Source organism: Corvus kubaryi, unplaced genomic scaffold, assembly GCF_017639235.1.
Source record: "Corvus kubaryi isolate FWS band 111438036 unplaced genomic scaffold, C.kubaryi_AGA036_p1.0 37385, whole genome shotgun sequence".
Lineage (NCBI taxonomy): Eukaryota > Metazoa > Chordata > Aves > Passeriformes > Corvidae > Corvus > Corvus kubaryi.
Window position 1 is genome coordinate 6355803 of NW_024581127.1, and position 20635 is coordinate 6376437.

General features: G+C 32.8%; 2 long non-coding RNA genes across 2 annotated transcripts in view; both read left to right on the forward strand.

Moving 5' to 3' along the window:
- Positions 1-495: 495 nt before the first annotated feature.
- LOC121668574 lies at positions 496-19373 on the forward strand. The gene is made up of 4 exons (XR_006017462.1): positions 496-685; positions 6022-6069; positions 13330-13575; positions 18031-19373. It is a non-coding gene; the product is annotated as an uncharacterized LOC121668574 (long non-coding RNA).
- Positions 19374-19486: 113 nt separating this feature from the next.
- Positions 19487-20635, forward strand: part of LOC121668509 — an 85664-nt gene continuing 84515 nt past the window's right edge. The window contains exon 1 of the long non-coding RNA XR_006017406.1: positions 19487-19801. This is a non-coding gene — a long non-coding RNA (uncharacterized LOC121668509). The remainder of the gene's footprint in view (positions 19802-20635) is intronic.

Genomic DNA, 20635 nt, shown 5'->3' on the forward strand with positions numbered 1-20635 from the left:
GGGTTTTTACTATGTATGTGCTCTGTAATTCATGAAAAAATATAATGAAATTGAAGATTTCAAGCTTAAATTGTACATGTTATTATTGTTAAATGGTATAAAACTGCTTTATTTTCAAAATTGTGATTTTGAATTCTAAATTGACTTATGTTGCAAAATACAAAGGCAATAGGTGTTTGCTTTAGAATGAACTACGTACTGGATGTGCATGTACACAGTAAGCTCTGGTAGCAGTTTAAATGTTTGCAGAATATTGAGTCCAAGTTTCTTTATTTAAGTTTACTGTAACACAATGGAAGGGACTTAAGCCAGCTATTAATATATTTATAATATGTTTTCCTCTCAAGATTGGGAATGGAATGAAACTCTTCTCCGGAAAACAGTATTTGCCCAGCTCTTACAGAGGGTTGCACTGCATTGCATTTAAAACAAAAATATCACTCGGCTTGAGCTTAAAATGTAATGCTTTTTTTTTTTTTTTTTTAACTTACAGACCAAGAACTTGCCAGTCAAGATGAAAAACTTCTTCTAATGGAATCCAGCTTGAAAGCAACTCAAGAGCAGCTAAGTGAGCAAATAGCAGAAACAGTTCACCAAGAACAGAACAGTAGAAAATCACAGACGGAGAGCTGAAGACCCTGAGAAAACATATTCTAACTTCTGAAGAAGAAATTAGTGATTACAAGTGAGTTACTTCTTTTTCAGTATTTGAAAAACAGAAGTCATTAAAGTCAGCAGTAAATCCTTTTAATATGTACGGTATTAATCATTTCTCTCAGGTAAGAGGTAGTGTAAGTGTGTTCTGTAACTCGAATAAACTATTAAATCTAAATGATTGATTAATGTATGTTTTAAAACATGTTCTGCACTTAAAAAATCAAGTGTTGAAAAATACTATTATTAGGAGTTTGGTTTATTTTTAAAATTAATATTTTTTAGTGTTGAAATAGAATAGTAAGTGTAATTGTTTATTAGCTATCTGTCAATGGTATTCTCATCTTCCTCTTTTTTGAGACCAAAGGTTACATATGGGTCTTATTGTCTTTCTTTTTTTGTTAGAGAAGCTGCCTCTAAGCAGAGGCTACCAAATTAAAGGAAATTTGGTGTTTGAACTTTTAGTCACAATAGCAAGGCATATATGAAGTTGCTAACATAAACAAAAAAAAAGCAAACCGTATACTTTAGATGAGTTTACACTGAAAAAAGTACTTTTGCTCTAATCAGTCAAATTTCGTATCTATTAGATTGAAGGCTAACTCTTAGGATTTAATCAAAAAGTAACAATGTTCAAAAATTAGATTTTATCATTTAGCTTAACATTAACTATATTTTATATTGAGCCACAAAGTGATTCATTATTTAGAGTTATTGAGATTTAGACTATGCTAAAAATTACTCACTTCACTTGATTCTTTTTCATGCAGTCATTCTCTTCTTATTAAAGTTATGTTACATTAAGCAATCCCCATATATACAGACTGAATTTCAAGCTGTTTTGTAATATCACAGAGCATGATGAGCACTTTATACAACATAAGTTGTCTGCAAAAAGAAAGTCTGTTCATTTGGAGGTGGACTGAATATTTGGAGCTAAATGTTTTATCTCAGATTTGTGGCAAGCATCAAATATTAGCTCAGCAAATCTTTTCTGAGGAAGACTTGTTAAATTTGGATGCAACAAACATCATGCATCTAAAGTAAAATATTACGTATGCTCAGTGTAAATGACTCTTAGACTGGAACTTCATCCATGCTGCAGCTCAAATGTTTTAAGTTAATTTTTATTAACTAAAGACGGGGAAAAGCTTCATGGAAGAAACACTGTCTTCAGTAATGTGTCTTCATTTCTTTAAATAAAATAGCTTGGTGGTTTTCGACCCGTAGTTATATCTCTAAAGATATTACTAGTACTTCTCTAGGGAAAACACTGTCACTGATTTACTTTCCTAACACAACTTGAATCTTTTGCCATAGTGTGTTTTCTTAACCATTTGAAGTTATTCCTCAGTTAACAAAATGCCATTTTATACCAAATCTTTTAGATATTTATTTGAAAGTAAAAAAGGATACAAACTTCTAGGATTACTGATTGTGGTAACTTAGTGTGAGATGGAAGGGGGAGGGGGGAAGTGGAATTGAAAATCCCAGCTGTAACTGATTGATTGTGTCATGAAATATAGCTTTTGAGAGAGCAGGAATTTTGCAAAAGTTCACTGAAATAAGTTTCACTAATGCTGAAATAGAAGGCCAAATGATAATCATTAAAACATTTTTCAGAAGGACTTTTTAATAGATTTTTTATACTTTATATGAACAAATAAAACTTGAATGAATCTCTTCACATGCAAAAATTATTAACTAAGCAACCTTTTTCTGTTCTGTTTTCTACACTTATTCAGTGACTTTGGAAGTTTTTTGCTTCAGCATGTGAACATAATAAACTTTGAGTAAGGGAAATCTTTTCTTAGCTCTATGGATTATCAAAATTATTTTTTTTTTAATCTTATGTAAAATTTTGACTTTAATTTTTGATACCAGTACTTTTTAAAAGTACTATGACTCATTGCTGCAGGATCCCAGTAAGAAAATTATCTGTTGAATCTGGAAAATTAAAACTGCAAATTCAAAACAACAGGTTTAATAAAGTGGAACTGATAAATCTAAAAAATTAAAAACAAAGTCATTTAAATATTGAAATTTCCCTTTAAAACAACATCTTACTCTGTACCTGAAAACAGTAATGCTGTGCCAGCCAGTACCTGCTCTGTTCTGTTCCTTGGGAGACAGAAAGAACAATGGATCTCAGTCCCCTGGGTCTTTTGGGACAGGGAATGTCATAAGGGTTATATTTAGTCGCTATGAAGGGTACTGCATGTGTCATAAAGTAGCATCCCTTTGGTGCTGACTTATTCAAAGTCATACAGTCCTGGACTTTTCCTACCTTCCTCCTTAGTGAATCTGACAAATGCAGCTGGTATCAAGGCGAGAGCACAGGATCATACAAAGAAAAATGCAGCGCAGCATAAATTGGTCACTTAAAACTACATTGAGACCTGAGATTCTGCTGTAGCTGTTGTGAGGCCTTTGAGGTGAAAGGTCCATTTCTGTATGCTTTTATTTCCTTGTTGTGAAGTCCTTGTTATAAGTTCTTTTTCATGGACATGGTCAAAGAAGGAATTAGGATCTAAAAATAATAAAAGTCCCTTATATTCATTAATTTACCAGAATAAAAATATTTTCTTTTAGAACAGAGTAAAAAATATTTTCTGCTAATTTCACAGGGTGCCCAAAATACATTTATTTCATAGGGAAAAAACTGAAAGTTTTCAGAAGTCACAGGCTTTGTTTGTTGTATACTTATCCTGGATGAAATAAACCTAAGGTAACACAACCCCAGTCCCGCTCCCCAGCCCTCCACCCTACTTGCCTCCCCCCCATTATAAGCCTGTTACACCTGAAAGATTTGTTCAGAATGTCCAGTGGGAACTTGGAAATCGTAATAATTTGTAGTATCGATTGTGTGAAGCTATGCAGCTGGGGCCTCTAGTGAATAGACAGGAATAGACATTTTATTGATTAACTTTTACAGTCATATTTTCAGGACTCTGCTGCAACATAATTTTCACTTCCCAGCTTTGTGCTGCTGCATCATGAAACTTGGATTCTTCTCTCTTAACATTTACCCACCTGAGAGAAACAGTACAGACTTGCCTTTTTTAAGCTGTGCTCTGCACAAATGTATAATATTTGGTGTAGTGAATTCCTTTAAATTTCCCCTCTGCTGTCACAATAAAATGAAAAATCTTCACAAGCGGTGTTAGCAAGTATTGAATAAGTTGCACATCTTTCCTAACTCCCCATTAGATGCTATTTGTAACATCTAGTAGTTCTACTCCTCCTTTGCATTTTCATTCTAATTTTCTAGATGGATAAGATTCTGGCAAAAGAAACCCCCCCTCTCTACATCCACAAATTCCAGAAGTGCTTAAAAGGAAAACCAGAGCAGCCCCATAATGAAATAGATGCTTTTTTTAGTTAGTGAAATTTTAAAATGAGAAGACAAAATGTTCACTTTGAAATCTGAAAGGAATTATCAGTAAAATCTGATTCATTTTCAGGAGCGACATCCTGCATTAACTAAAATTGCTTGTAAGATTACTGAGAGGACTGGATTTCAGTACAGTTACTAATAATTTAAAAATATATGTAGACATACTGAAGTCTTATACAGAAAAATCTCAAAAGACTTTTTTTTTTCATTTCTGGTACTATTAATTTCCAGAAAAGAAGAAAAATGGCATTGAGCCATTGTGCAAATGACTGTTGCATATTTGCTGGTTTCTTTAGTATGGGTTACTTTGTACATTAGATGCCTAAGCCATTTCTGTTTCATGCACTTAGAAAATTACCAGTGAAAATCCCAATCCACTTTTATTCATTTAGTGACTGTTCATTATTAGGTATTTTATGTGCTAACTTTCATGTGAACCATGTTTTTGACATAAGTTTAATAATGAGTTATAGGCTAAATATTCACCACCCCATCATCACTGGTCCTAATATAATTTAAACGTCTGTCATCCCACTACTTTTTCTATGCTATGTTGCTATTAACATCTTCTAATTATAACAGTGCTTAAGATATTTGTGGCCATGTTTCCTTTTGTCCTTCCCATCTCATCAGAGACATGATGGTGTGCACCATATGGAGCTACAATGGAGGCAGAAACTCTCCCATCCATCACAAAATGTTCACTCTGTTTACCATTGTCAAACTCATGACTGCATCATTTCTGTTTTGTTTAAAAAAATCGGGAAAAGTGTGGAAGACTTAAAGGTAAGAATAACAGCTTCAAAGAAAGAGGATAAGTGGCAACTTTCTCAAGACCTTGGTGTCCACTGGTCCTGGAATAAGTAGAAATAGTCACAGTCAGGTGAAGAACTAGAAAATTTGAAGAAGCGGGTAAGTTTCTTCCTATGCCTGGAAAATTAATGTATTATTTAGCAAACTGAGTAATAGCAGTATCAGATTTTAATGGCGTCCTAGGCCCCAATCTTTCAAATATATGTGAATGCAAGTCACAGTTTCACAGTTTTGTGAAACCAATTACCCTATAAACATGTGAAAAGCTGTTCACAAGTTTGCAAGATTGAAGATGAAAACTGTTTTAAGGATCGCTCATGATTTTGTTTTGTAGTTGTGATGTTTTGTTATAGAAGTAGTGAATTATGATGTAAGGATTACAGGAAAACTGTGAAATGTCTGACTGTATTTTAATTTGGATTAATTTAATGGAAATCCAAATTAGTGTTTGTGTGTGTGATTTAGTTAAAGAAAGAGGAAATGGTATCCCTCTTCTGAACATTTGTGGAGATGTTAAATGAGATCAAAGTAGTAGTTCAGTAAGTTTTATATGTTCTATTTAGATAATCCCCTAAATGCTCAGGACTCTGTGCATAGCATGTTAACTGAATTTCTAGATTTTCTATTTAGTTTCTTTCTCTTGTTCTATTTTGACATATCCATGCTAACATTTTGACATATCCAGGCTTCTTACAGTTGTGTTAACCTTTTCATTATGAATTAGGCAAGGTAAATTTTAAAACTTTTTAAGAACTAATAAATTTGAAATGTTTTAAATGTTTATTAAATAAATTAGATGCAAAATATAACAACGTATTTCTTAGAGCTTTTTTTACAGTGCACAAATTCAGAACTAGTTATAGTTCCCAAATTTAAGCACAGAATTCCAAGGTTTATCGTGACATAGTTGAAGGCTGCTTGACTCCATTACTTTATCTTTTTCTCTAAGAGAAATTGCAAATCTGAAGTATTTTAATAAGCTTGTGCCATTTATTTTGATTTTTAATTTCTCACTATTACTAGAAAAAGTAAGACATTAAGTAAATAAAAATTTGTGTTTATGACTTTCACATTATCTATGACATGTATTAAAAAAACAAAAAAAAATATTATCTGTTCAAGTATAGGATCTGATCCTATATATTTGTGTCTTCCAGTTATGACTGAGAAAAGCTGAATTGATTGCAATGGAAATCTACCTGACAGTAAGTATTTGCAGTGGCAGACAAAATTAGTTAAGAAAAGAGAATATAAAATTAAGAAAGACAGATGGACTCATAAGAGTGAAATACAAATAGTCTGAATCAGGATTGATTTCAACATAATGTGGTGGAGGAATCCCCACTTATTGATCAACTTTAAAGCCCATGCACAGCACTTAAAAAGATAAAGTAAGCAAGGTCAGATAATCAAAGCATTTAAATAGTAAAAACAGCAACTGCCACTGTAGACTGCTAAAATAAATCCATAATACAAATTGCTTTAGCAAAAAGTGGATGAGCAGCTGATCTTCCTATTGAACTTTTATACTGTTCAGTGACCACACTGGGGAGAGGATTGGAAGAAATGCCTTGAAGATCAATATTGAGTGAGATGTAGGAGGGATTCATTCTGAACATGAAAGAATTACAAGTATGAGAGTAGAGATCCTGAGGAAATGTCGTCAAGAAAGGACCGTTCTTTTAAAATATCACACATATTATATGAACATAGTATTAGTTGATATCCCGTTATGATCTTTGAGCATTCAAAGCTTATTAAATCAGAAATTTACTTCTTGCAAAACATAAAAATAGGACAAAAAGAACTAATGATTTTAATGAAATTACTTCTAAGAATTTAGTAACCTCTGTATCCAAAACAAGGGGAAATTTAATCATCCTAATTAGTACAGTGTTCAGTTGAGGCAGCTACTTTTCAGCCATATGTATTTCAAGTTTTTGCTGAATAGGAATGATGAACCAGAATATTGTATTTTTTCTGGGGTTTTTGATCTTTTTTGTTTTTTCAAAGACCAACATGCACCTGTAATTAACATGTTTAATGTAATTGCTGTTTCTTCAGGTCTATTCCAAACAGCATTTTCGCAGACATTTTAAATATTCTAACTACAATGCTCTAATGCAAGTGCTTCAAATTTCAATTTCTCCTAAACCTGTATAGGCTTTTCATTTTAAAATAGATGTTAAAAATATGCCATAGCTTTAATTTATACATTAATTTTTCCAGCACTATTCAGAGAGTATTTGTGAGAAAGAAATACTAGATGTGGAAGTACTACAGTAGCTCATTGTATCAAATACATTGTTTTCATTCACTGTTTTATTACATCATTGTATGAGAAATATTGCATTTTCATGGACATATTACCCCTTTTAAATGAAGAATCCTTCTTTTTTTTCTTTTTTTTTTTTTTGGACTGTAATCTTCCTTTACTTTCAGGCTCATTGCCCTGCCTATAAAAATGGTGTTATTGTTAGCAATTAATAATTCAAGGTGTGAAGGTATTTGCATTTTGAACAATAAAAATGGAGCACTAAAACTAGAGGGTTTCAAGGATATAGAAAAAAATTTTAAAAAGCCCAACAAGTAAAGAGAGCATTTGTGTTCTCTTTGAAGATCCCTTTTGACAAAATATGTTAGAGTAACTTATTCTCACAATCATGAAGTTTGTTTGCTGTGGTAACTGTACCACACACCCTCTTGTAACACATAATTATTTACAACTACTATTGGCTCCATTTTTGCTGTATGAATTGCTGATGACAGCAATTTCAATGTAAAATTGTGAAAAACCATATTCATAGTTGTCAAAGAAAGGTCAGCTTATTTGCATTCATTAGGAACTTGGAGGGCCGTACAACATGCTTTTCCTTTGGAATTCTTATGGTTATTGATTTGTATACAGCTGTAGGAAAAATTAGTTGGAATTACATTTCACTTACCACTGGAGGCTTTATATTAATAACAACGAAGTTATACATAAAAATCATTAGAACCACCAAATTAAATAATTGTAATTTTTAAAAAGTAAAGTTTTTACATTTAACTTTTAAAAAATAATCTCTTTTGTATACCCTGAGGAAATCTTTTAGTGAACTTTTGGCAATACTTACAGTGCTTTTATTTGCACAAAAATGCATAGGCACTTATATTAATGTGATATAAAGTATTTGAAACTTTTGATTTAATAGTGGTCTTTAAAGATGCTTATAAACAAAGACAATATGTAATCGTATGATTAAACTTCCTTATATACTGAATTTTTCTTATATAACTGTATAATTACTAACCCCAAAATGTAGTTTAAGCATATGAATAATCCTGTCCTAAAAAATGATCTTGTGTTTGTACTCTAGTTATTAAAGACCTTTCAATATCAAGAGCTATGAAAAATCATAAGGAAGTGTTATAGCCATCCTTGACTGCTAGCTCCTAGGTATAAAAATATATGGCTAGAGTCTTCAAAAGAAAGTCTACATGGGTAACATACCAACAGTGTGGGGTCAGGTAAAGCACATTGTCAAACTGTGACAAACCTGTGTCTAAATGGAGAGAAAGGAAGAGAACTTCAGATTTACAGACAGCAACGATGCTCAGGTGGTATGCATTTGAAACCTTGTTTGCATTATATTGATAAATACCGTACATGATTAGTGCATATTTCTGTGAACTTTTAACACTTTAAATGGATTAGAATGTCTTATTTTGATCATATCCATATTGTTCATTAAGATAAGATTAGGTCCTTAAAAAATGTTTGGCTTATTTCCATTGCATTCAAAAATGTTTAAAGTAGAAAATATGGAATACAGTTTTCCATAGTGTGCATATATAACACATGTTTGAGATTAATCAAATCATAGTCACCTCTAATTAACAGCAGGGAGCAATTCCAACATGGGACAGGGCCAGATGACTAAGAAATGAAGCATATATTTAAAAGATGCAGCATACTAAGAAAAGAAAAATAGGTTATGACTTATGACTTAAAAATACTGAGAAGTTTTCAAACCTGTGGTTCTGTGCATGTGGTTTAAACATTTTACTTTGCTTTTTTTTTAGCTGGGCCAAAAATTTTCAGAGCCCTACAGTTTTGTAGGTAAACACAGTTTTCTTTCAAAGTTAATTCTTTTCATTCTCCATAATTAATAGATTTAAAAAACCTCCGACCTTTGCAACTTCAGATGAGCAGCTTTTCTTTCAAATTCTAAAAATGTCTGATTTGTATGCCAAAATTCCATCATTTGCCATGGCATTTGCTTAGCACCACAGGAAAAGCAGTGATCAAGGAATTGATCAAGGACATACATTGAAGTAAGTTGAATCTTTCATCCTGTTTGTTTTTTTTTTTTAATAGGAAGTTATATAGTTGATGAAAAAGAAAACTCTAGGAAAAGAAATGTAGTTGTGCAATGAAGACCACTGGAGAACTAGATACTTCCCTGTCCTTTCCCTCAGACATAATGAAGATACTACCACTAAACTTTTCTGAATGTCCAGTCTGAGATACTGCTGTCTGATCTGCGGCAGACTGAACTTTGCCAAGAACAACTGTAGCCAATGATAATTTGCCTTGAACACTTAAAGGTCTTTGTGAAGTAGCATTAACAAAAGACACGAGGAAACAATGTTGTGTCTGGTCTCTGACTGGGGATTTGAGCCAAGGTCATTTTCATTGCAGTGTAGGACAATAGCTCCTGAGCACACACAAGTTTTTCTGCCTCTCAGTGATTCAATAACTTCTAAACTTGCCTATGAATAGGGGAAAACTCTGCAAGAAAGACTAGAGAGCAATCCCTCTTATATCAGCATGGAATGATGTTAGTTCAAACTGCTTCAAAATAGAAGAGAAATTAATCTCTGTTCTCATATATCCCAAATGAGAGTTCTGATAGAAAGCAATTTCACATTTTATTTTTGCTTAATGTGAATTGCCTTCTTTTACCCCATGTTCCCAAATTCCTTTACTTCAACTGCCTATGTATGAAATGATAATAGGGATGTATTCTCATATCATGGATGCTGATATTTATGAAACACTCAGACACCATTGTGTTGAAATCAGTGGCTTTATTTATGTTGGTTTGTTTGTTGTGTCATAATGTGAGCCGTGTTTCTCAGTTTAAGTCATGTTAGCTGGTGTATAGAGACATTATCTGTAGGTTGTAGATGCAGAATTTGCCATTGAATGGATTAGAAGTTTGTTCCAGGATCTTGTTTTGGACTTAAATATTTTGTGCACTGTCCATGATTTTTAAAAATAATTACATGAAAATTAATTTGTAGGTTTTGGAAACTCAGGTAGAGTGAAGGATATTTTTTCATTCATATCAGCATTTGAACATTGTACTTCAGTAAAATCAGCATCAGAGCCTGCTTCCAAGTCAAAGAGATTTTAGGAGGTACCCAACTTAAAAGTAAAATTGGATTCACCTCTTTTATATGGATATTTTTCAAAAGGAACACCTGTGAAGGGATTCCTTGCTTGGTGCACTGTATTGTCGGACTTAATCAGATCAGACAGAAATTTGGCCAGCAGACACTTTCTCTAACAGGGAAGTAACAAGTAAGGTAGCAAAAAACCCCAGGACAAGTAAGGGCCAGAGCACAGCACTGACCTTCTCCAAGACAGAAGAACTCTTCAACAGAATGGATGTAGAACTTAGATAGGTTATAGCTCACTCTCTCTGCATACACATACTCTCATATATTTGTTTGTTAATATCTTCCTTTGAAATATCCATATTATTTTAATTTACACTTTTCAAGATAATTTGGCCTTGAGCAAAAACTCAGCAAGAAAAAATTTCAATCCAAGCACATGAAGATGGGCAAAGCTCTAGGGAACTCAAAAGTGTGTCTAATAATGGAAAATTTTGTGGTAGGCAGAAGAGTGCTAAACAACTGTAATGGCATCCTGGCAATCAATGAAGCTACAAAAACTGGGGGGTCGGTTTATGTCATCATCTTACTGAAACTGGTGAGTGTGCAAAGGATTTATTGCTCACAAACACCAAATGAAATTGTGAATAACAAACTCTAATGAAAGAAACTTAACCTTGACATAAACATAATACTCCCTTGTCTATAATTTTCAGAACTGTATTGTATATTAGCCCTTTAAGGATAAGCATCATCAATATAATGCAAAAATTCAAAAGAATTTTTTAAAGATAGGAAATTATCTTGTTCTTTTTCTTGACTTTTTTCAAAATTATGGTCAGAGATTTAGAAGAAATGGACTTTAAATTGGCATCTATTGCTGTCGCCAATAAAATCTGCAACAGCAAGCACCTTCTTCTGGAACCAAGAAAAGGATTAAGAGGGTTCCATGGTTCTGTTTGATTTAACCTTTGATTTTAAGTTAATTGATTGATGTTCATTTGGAATTCCATTTCAGATGGATATTCCAATTGTCAGAATTCATAATGGCAATATATACTCTCTTTCTAAGTTTGGTATCCCTAGGACTACATGAGAGCCCTTCTTAAGGATGAAAGACATTTAGACCTGCAAGAAAACACTTGAATGGTTTGAAGTAGAAACTTTTTATCATCAGACATGACAATATTAAGTCCATCCTTTTCATTATAGATTTCTCACCAGACTTGAGTGTTCTCTTATACTGTAGTGCTGACTACTATTAATAGTAGCCCCCCTTGAATTCTATCAAAAATGAATGGAATTTGTCTGAGTGGCTTTGTTTTATTTTGTTTTGGTTTTTTGGGGTGTTTTCTTGTTTGTTTGTTTGTGGTTTTTTTCCCCTCTGCAGCTGTTGTGGCCCAGTCCACCTGGCAGTTTAAGGGAAAGGTTGCTTGATTTACTTTAAGTGGTGCACAGGAAAGCAACAAAATTCTCAGGAGGTTTAGTATCAAACTTTTACTTGTAAATTTTAGAACATTTAAGGTAAAATAAGGTACTTGGCAAATTTTAAAATGTAGCCATTTTGGTTAGAAAACCAACAATAAAAAACTTAAAATTAACACTTGAGAAAATGTACAAAAGGGAAAAGAAATAAAGAAATATAAGAGTAGAAAGGTATAAAATCACCACCTGTGGATCCAGAAATGAGACCTGATTGTTGAAATTTTGAGGTCTCTTGGTCAAAGTGATGTTGCAGTCTTGATCCACCAGGGGCGGGGGAAGCGTTCAGTTTGGAGTGAGGAAAGTAGTTACATTATTTAATACCTAATAATATACCTGAATTCAAAAAATACAAATTTTAAAAAATTCATGAACAATACTTGTGGTAATACCATCTAACTCTTATCTAGCAATTTACATTCAGAGATGTTATATTTTGCTAAGGATGTGTAATTTAATTCAATTCTTTAAGAATACTAGGATTTTGTATAGATGTGTGTGTATTTATTGGGGCATAAAAGTGATTTTTATAGATTAGGACTTTGGAGAACAAGATAGTGAAGTGTCTTGTCTTGGGTATCAGCAAAGATAAAAAGAGCAAAGCCATTTGAATAAAGGAATGTGAAAAAGACCAATTTATAACAGCAAATGAGCATGGGAACTCACAGGAGCCACCTAATCTACAGAAAATCTCTCTGTATGAGCTGAGACTCCATGGGAAAAAATGCAGTGACTTTTTTCATTTTTCTTTCAGTGAGAAAGGGAATAGGCTACTTGGTGTTTATTGAAGGGGAAAAATGCACATAATCTGACAATATTTGAATTCTGTGTTACTCTACTGTAATTTTCTTGTTCACTCTGGAAGTTTGGATTAAATTCCTTTTCTATTGATAAAGCCATGTAAACTCAAGAAAACTAGTTTTCTCTGCCTCCCCTTCTCTTGCATATGTATTTATAGAGGGAAATATCTTTTTGTTTGTTTATTTATTTTTACTTCTAATTTAACACAGCTGTGTAAAAAATAGTGTAGTTTGAGTGCTTATACTTTTCATCCCTGTAATTAATACGCAAGAAGGAAAGCATTGAGATAAGTGGAACAATATAACAAAATGTTGGTTTAAATTGGATAGTTCTAGAAAAAGAAATATTTTGCAGGAATGAAAGCTCTTCCATCTAAATTATACCATGTAATCTAACCTGGTTTTAAGCTTAAAAAGCCTGCAAATCATAGAAAAACTGGAAGAAGGGATTGACTGCACACAAGAAAAACACTGCCATGTACAGGAGGAGCTTTTAGAAGAGCAGTCTCAGATGAGAATTCTCCAGCTGGACTAGGGTGCAGTAGAAAAACTGATAAAATACTACAGTACTCAGGTACAGTATATGAAATTGAAGCTTAATATTTGAAGTAATGTAAATGAATGCTCCTAGGTTATTTTTCCACTGGAAAAGGAAATATTATTTAAATAAAATTACACATAAAATTCACTTTCAACACATGAGAGTTATTACTGAAAATATTCAGTCAACATAAAAGAACATTACTTCTCAAACTCTTGTGGGTGGGATTCATCTTGTCTAACTTTTGATGTCTACAGCCTAGGTGGAAATACAGGAGGGAGGTCCCTAAGTTCCCATTATTGTTGTTGGAGACTTAGTCAATCCAGAGAGTGGAATCAAGAGCTGAACAAACACTGAGCCAATCAAGTATTAAAGTGCGTTTTTCGATCAGTCTGAAAAGTCTCCAGATAAACATTCAACGAGGCCTCCACTCAATGCAATGGAAGGATATGTATGCAGTCACACATAGTCAACTGAATGCAGATGGAAAAATTGATGATCTGGTGAGTTACCTTTTCCCAATAATTCATTAAATGCTAAATTTTAAAAAACAAAATATTTATTTGTTTGGTATAACTAAATGTTTCACAGGTATTAATGCAGATCATTGCTCTGAAAAATATTGTATAAATACAAGAATTAAAAAAGGAATGATTTATGACGTAGAGGAAAAAGAAAGTTAAAATAATAGATGATCTTTCCTGTGTCTTTTATTGTTTATATTTAGAGCCTTTTTTTCTCTTGGTTTTGGGTTTGTTTGGTTGTTGGTGGTGTATTTTCTTTTTTTTTTTTTTTCTTGATAGAAAAAAAAAGATTGAAAGAATGTGGATAGATGAGAAAGTGGGCAAATATAAAAGATAGTAGAATGACTAATATTCTTTTCCACCCTACTGTTACCATACCATACCAATGGAGATTGATTATTTGCTGCATTATTTCACTAAAGAAGTGCATTAATTCTGGAGCTTGACTCAACCTTGAACAGAAAGAATATAATAATATTTATTTAAATGAAATTTGTTGCCACCTGTGAACCAGATGGTTGCAAAGTGTTTCCACTGAAAATATTTAAACATCCAGAGGCAAAAAGAAAAAAGATACAGGTTGAATAAAACAAATATATTTTAGTTTTTGAAGGTTTCATTACATGCAATTTCAGTGGAAATAGAGGTAGAATAATTACTATACAAAATTTTGACTAAATTTTTCACTTACTTTTATGATGTTTTGCATTTCCAGTGTTTCTGACATATAACCCATCAGGGTACTAAAAAAAATTAAAAATACAGTAAATCTGTAGTTGTTTACTTGAATAAGTATTTTATAATAAGGCGATTTCAGAGTAAAGAAATATTTAACATAGAGGTAAATATGCAAAGAAAATCAAATCAAGCAAGTGAAATAGTTAATCATGCTAACACTTGGATTATCAAAGTATCATCACACTAATTTGTTTATGCATGTTGATTCTTGCCCAATAGAGGCAAATTGCCACTGGGAGCAACTGGTGCCGTTAAGCTGCCAAATTAGTCCATTCTCCAGCTAAGTAGCTTGGGAAGGTACACTGAAGGTTTCCTCTTTCTAAAGACTCTATTTATTATCTTTACTTGTGTAAAGAGTTCATTAGAAAGAATTTTACATTGAAATATGGTAACTTTTTAGCCTCCTTTAATGCAGTCACACGTCTTTAACTACCAGACATAAAACTGCTTAATTCTGCGGTTATTAATGGATTCATATGTCATAAAGCCAGAAGAAACAGTGTAATCGAGTCTCATATGTGACACAATACAGGCCATAGGACTTCAGTGAATTAAGTGGTACGTCATGTCTAAGTAAATGTGACTGAAATGGAGCATATTAAAATACAGCATACATTTTTTTAATACACGTTTGACTTTAAAAAGCCAATGTACTAGAATTTGTGACAATCCTTCATAGGTTCTCTCAATAAATCTAGCTTTTAAACCCTTGCAACATGTTGATTCTGTATCATTTTAGCCTCTTACTCAAAATTTCATATGAAAATTCATATAGAACTAAAGTATATTATCTTTTCATCTTAATCAACAGTATCTGAAATCTCTTAAAACTAGTGCACATAGTAGGGTAAGTTGTGTTTACAGTACAGTCACAGTAATTTGTATTATTTATATTAATCTAGTTATATTAATCTACATATTTTCTTTATATCTACAGTCAATGCAAATTAATATGGAATTATGATATCAGTCCTTCAATAGTTTGAGTGGACTAGATTAGTAAATGCCAGGGCAGAATTGTTTGAATCTCACAGGTAGACCCAAAAAAGTATTGACAGAGAATTAGTAGAGCACTACTAATTAGTAGTTTCTGCTTTTTAAAAAACCTTTCACCGTTTCTAAGAACATACAGCCTAAAATTGGTCAAGATTTTTTTTTCTAACAGCTCTTCAAAAATTCTTAGGAATTCTACATAGGAAAGTAAAAATCTATATGTACTTCTGTGACTGCAATAATTTTTATCCTAAGCCAAGTACTGTGAATTCCATTGTTACTTTTGATTTCTTAAATGTCTTTTTTTTTTGGTGAGGGAGAGATGCAGATCTACGTAATGCAGTTGAATAAATTACAGAAAGGATCTTATTTTTATATTCAAATACCTTGGATTAATTACATCCCACTCATTAATTTTTGTGGGGTTTCTTCTCTTAAGATACTGTTTGTGCACGTATGCACAGTGACATATGAGTATATACATGCAAATCAATGTCCATGGCTATGTCTATATGCAAGTTGTCACATAAAATTTATAACAACTTTAGAACATGTTTGCACCTCAAAATATGACTTTTTCAAGATTCCTTTTGCCAGAAGAGTTACTAACTTCTAGTTTTATAATTAATTCCTACTCATGTGTTTTAAATTGATAGAATCAATCAAAATAGACTCAATCAGCATTTTAAGAATTAATTTTGTAATTGGTATAGTTTATCTATGCAGCATGTTTTAAAAAATGTTTCAAGGTAAGGAATACTTTGATAAGCACAGTTTAGCATCTCCAATACACCAATTTTCTCTGAAGTTTCTGAGGAAAGCTCAACTTTTCTCCTCCAAGTCTAGTTCTAAACCCTATGTTTAAAAGTCTTTACACATTAATTTTAAATTTTCAGAAGTCTGGTAACTTAAAACAGCTTAACTTACCTTGCACCAGATTTTGCTTACTATGTTTTTGAGAACATTGTTCCATTATAGATTTCTAAGTCAGTAGCATTAAGATATTAAGTGTTTCTAAGCAGATCAAATTACTCAAATGACTCATTTGCTTATTTGTTTGTTTATTCCTGGCAACAGTGATTAACTGCCATAGTGATTATGAGACCAGCATTTCACAGTCTTAGTATTCCATTTGAACTTATAAGTAATTTTCTATCAACAGTGTTATCAGTGAACTTCTGTGTATATGTTACTCAAAGAAATCTTGTAAGTAACTTCAGATTTTAAACTGTATAGACTATATCTATCTAAAATTTTGGACTATATCTATCTAAAATAAGCAATATGTATCAAATGATTCTTTTGATTTTGTTTCCTTTGAACAAAAAGCTGCTGTCAAAGGTGAAAAGGTCTTTATTTTTCTAGTGGAAGTCCTTTTCATTTCTCTCATTGTTATGGATTAATAAGTAACCAATTTCACATTTTATTACAAAATAAGTAGAGGCAGGTGGCCAGAAGATTGGGAGAGTGGCATACTCAATTTCCTTGTGGCATACTCAATTTCCTTGTGGCATATATTAAAATTTTAGGAACATATTTGCCTGGCCTTCTGCTGGGTTTAGTCAAACTTCAGCTGACAGGTAAGTAAGCATTGTATAAACATTTTTTTTTGTTGTACCAAAATGTAACCTCTCTTCAAACTTTTGCATATAGTGGAGTGTTGTTAGCAACCAATATAGGAAACACCAAACTGTAAATGAGAAAAACTAAATAAACCATGAAAAAAGCTGGACATTGAGTTACATATTGTTTTAATACAGAATAAGCAATATCTAATAAAAAAATTTCATTGGCTTCCTTGTTGATTTTTAGTGTTACTGTTACTCTAACAATAGCTATTAGATTGTAATCTTTTTTTGTTGCTGTAAGACCGTAAGTTTCAAACATCTTCTAACTACTCTATTTCTTTGAACTATAGCTTTATCTTTTGAAAGGATAATATACCTTAGTTACACCAGTAAACTGACTGTAGGCTAAAACAAATTTTATTCAAGGCGATGCTACTACCTGTATAAAGTGGAATTAAGGGTATATGATCCACTTTTGCTTCATTGCATGATTAGTATTGTGTGACAATTTAGGTTTATAAAGACACTTCTGAGTGAGCACCAAAAAAAGAGAAAAATATAGGGGTTTAAAAAATGAGTCCGAAGAGTCTGAGAGTCATGTCTATGAAGACTCTTTCTTTCATTTCTCCTTATTATTCTTTAATCAGAACTATTGCTTGTAAGTCATGTGAGACCAATCTCCAAACTGCATGCCAATGAATAATTTACTCCTAATTTGCTATAATCTCAGGAGACATTCAGAGCACCCACATGATGTATATTGCTTAGTAGCAACCCAAATGAGGGATTTGAGTATATGTGGGTGCATGCTGCTGCACTACCACTTCTGCTTACGTAAGTTTAACTTCTATCTCTAAAATACTCTAGAAATTATGTTTTCATTTAATTTATTTTTCCCTTCATTCCTCAATAATTGTTCTCTTTTCCAGATTAATTTTAGGAAATCTGTAGACAGCTACATGCAAATGCCTTGCTTAAAAATGAAAATTTCTAGAATTATAGCCATTATGTATTTACAGACACCTGACATTCTATGTACTGTATCTACTCTACAACAATTTATGCTTATGTAAATTGGGATGTAGAATAGTTGACGTCTTTTATGTTATATCACTTCATGACTTTTATCTTCTAGGTCAAATATAATTGAAAAAATATCTCAGGCTTGCTAAATTGACTTTACAACACAAAAGGTAACTACACAATGAAGTAATGTTAATTCAGTGAAAATATTATGATATGAGAAGAATTGTCGCCTGTTCATATATGAGAAGTTATATTAGTGCTAGAGAAATTACTTTGAAATAAATAACACCCTACGTCTTAGAACTTGAGAGGGAAACCGTGTAGGCTAGTACCTCTTACTTCTTTCTATGCTGTCAGGGTGTGCACATAATTTCTGTTACACTTATATATTTAGAAAAGATCACTCTCCAGTAAGGTTACAGCTCCTGGAACAGTTCCACAGCCCATGTGAAAATTAAAGAATTGAAGTATACAATTTCTATTTCATTTTTCATCATCCATATTAAATATACTTATAGATGGCAGTCAGATAATATTTTCTAGAAGGGAAAAAGCCCTAAATTTTCAAATATATTATCCATATGTCTGATCCTTAATTTCCTATCCTTGAATATATTTGCCAATAAAATATTCAGTGAATTTGAAAAAGTCTTTATGTTTTTGGGGAATATTAGGTCATGCTTGCAGATGGGGAAGAGCAGAGGATGAGAAAATATTCTACATTGAGAAAACATGATTTCATGCTATGTGTGTTGATGGAGAAAAAAACCCCAAGCTTTTCTAGTTCCATGCATTTAGCTAGATTTAGGAAAGGATCTTTAAAAAGAGAAATCAAAGTAATCATGCATATGTATACATATAATGTTTATGTACCTTTCCTACAGAAGAAAAAAAAAGGGTGTATTAGTATTCACATTTGACATCCAAGGTGTGTTGAAATTACTAAAATACATACTTCAATTAGCAGGAGAGAAGGAAATGTCATATAGTGATATTCAAGCACCTCTACGTATCCATAAGAAACTATAAAATTGTAATATTTTACAGGAGGTCAGAAATTACAGACTATGACCTCGTGTCTATTTTAGTCTGAAGAATCTGTTTACTCATCAAATAATAAGGAAATGGACCTCCTGCAAAAAAGATCAGTTAAGAGCCACTGAGATTTGCTGCATGAAATGCTTCATTCTTTTCTTCAAAGAAACCTTGTTTAAAGACTGAGTTTTATGAATAATTATTAGAAAGGCTGCAAGGGGCCTTTATTTATATATGTGTGTGTGGTGTGCATATATAATTTACATATGTAATATAGAACTAAGAGTCCTGAATTCCTTTGGAAAAGGATATTCAGGACTTAAAAGGGCATAAGTTTATGTTCGTAGAATCATATAATCACAGAATGGTTTGGGTGGGACCAGACTTTAAAGATGATCTAGTTCCAACCCCCTGTCATAACCTTCCACTAAGACAGATTGCTCCAAGCCCCATCCAACCTGGCCTTGAACCCTTTTAGGGATGGGGCATCCACAACTTCTGTGGGAAACCTGTTCCACTGCTTCACCAACCACACAGTAAGGAATTTTTCCCTAATGCATAATCTAAACCTACTCTATTTCAGTTTGAAGCCTTTCCACCATATCCCATCACTACAAGCCCTTGTAAAATGTCCATTTTTTTTGTAGGTCTCCATTAGGTACTGGAAGGCCACAATTAGGTCACCCTGAAGCCTTTTCTTTCCCAGGCTGAACAAACCCAAGCCTCTCAGGCCTTCCTCATGGGAGAGGTTCTTCCATTCCTCTAGTCATCCTGGTGGCTCTCCTCTGGACTCACTCCAACAGGTCAATGCTCTTCCTGTGCTGTATGCGCTACATGTTGACAAGGTAATGCTTTTTTTCATCCTACAGCACTGTGTAATAATTTAATATAAAGTGTTGCACATAGTTGCAAATAAAAATATTTTCAATATCACTGCTGACTCTGTGTTTAATATAAATTGCAATTAGGAAAAAGCAGGGAAACGTATAGAGTTTGATTGCTATTGACCCTTTATAAATATATGGGGGAGTAAAAGATGATTACCTGTTTAGTAAAATAAGAGGTTCAAATTTATTTGATACAAAATCCATTCTCACTGAATGCTCAGCAATTTTACAGCCTTTTTCTCTCAATAATTTCTCTGCTTTCTTCTCTGTTATCCATGAGCCTTTCTCATTTTTCTCTTTTAAAGCAACTTGTGAGGTTTTTATTATTTGATTATTTAGCTTCAGATTTCCAGTGTTTCCAGCTTTCCGAGTTCCAGCTGCCTCACATCTTTCTGGATAGAGTGTCAGGCTGAAAATTCTCTGAGGCATGTGTGTTACAAGGGCAGAGTATCATGGAGTGGTGCTAAGAAGTTTGGACTATTGTCCCCATTCTGAATATGCTGTGTATATCTTAACTGTCCTTGCAGTCATCCACACTAAACAACAGTGTGAAAGCAGGGATAAAAATGGAGCTTTTTTTTTTTACTGAGCCATTCACAATTTTGCTTATCAAATTTAGTAGGCACAAATCATGCTACAAAATAATTTCAAAATTTTATGGTAGGTCTGAAGGTCACAAGATATCTTCCCTTACACAAATTGTTGTGTTCTGGAACAATTGGTAAAAGGAAAGGCTTTGTCAGTGCTCCTGAATCAGTAAGGACAAAAGCCATTACATGTTTTTTAAGAGGT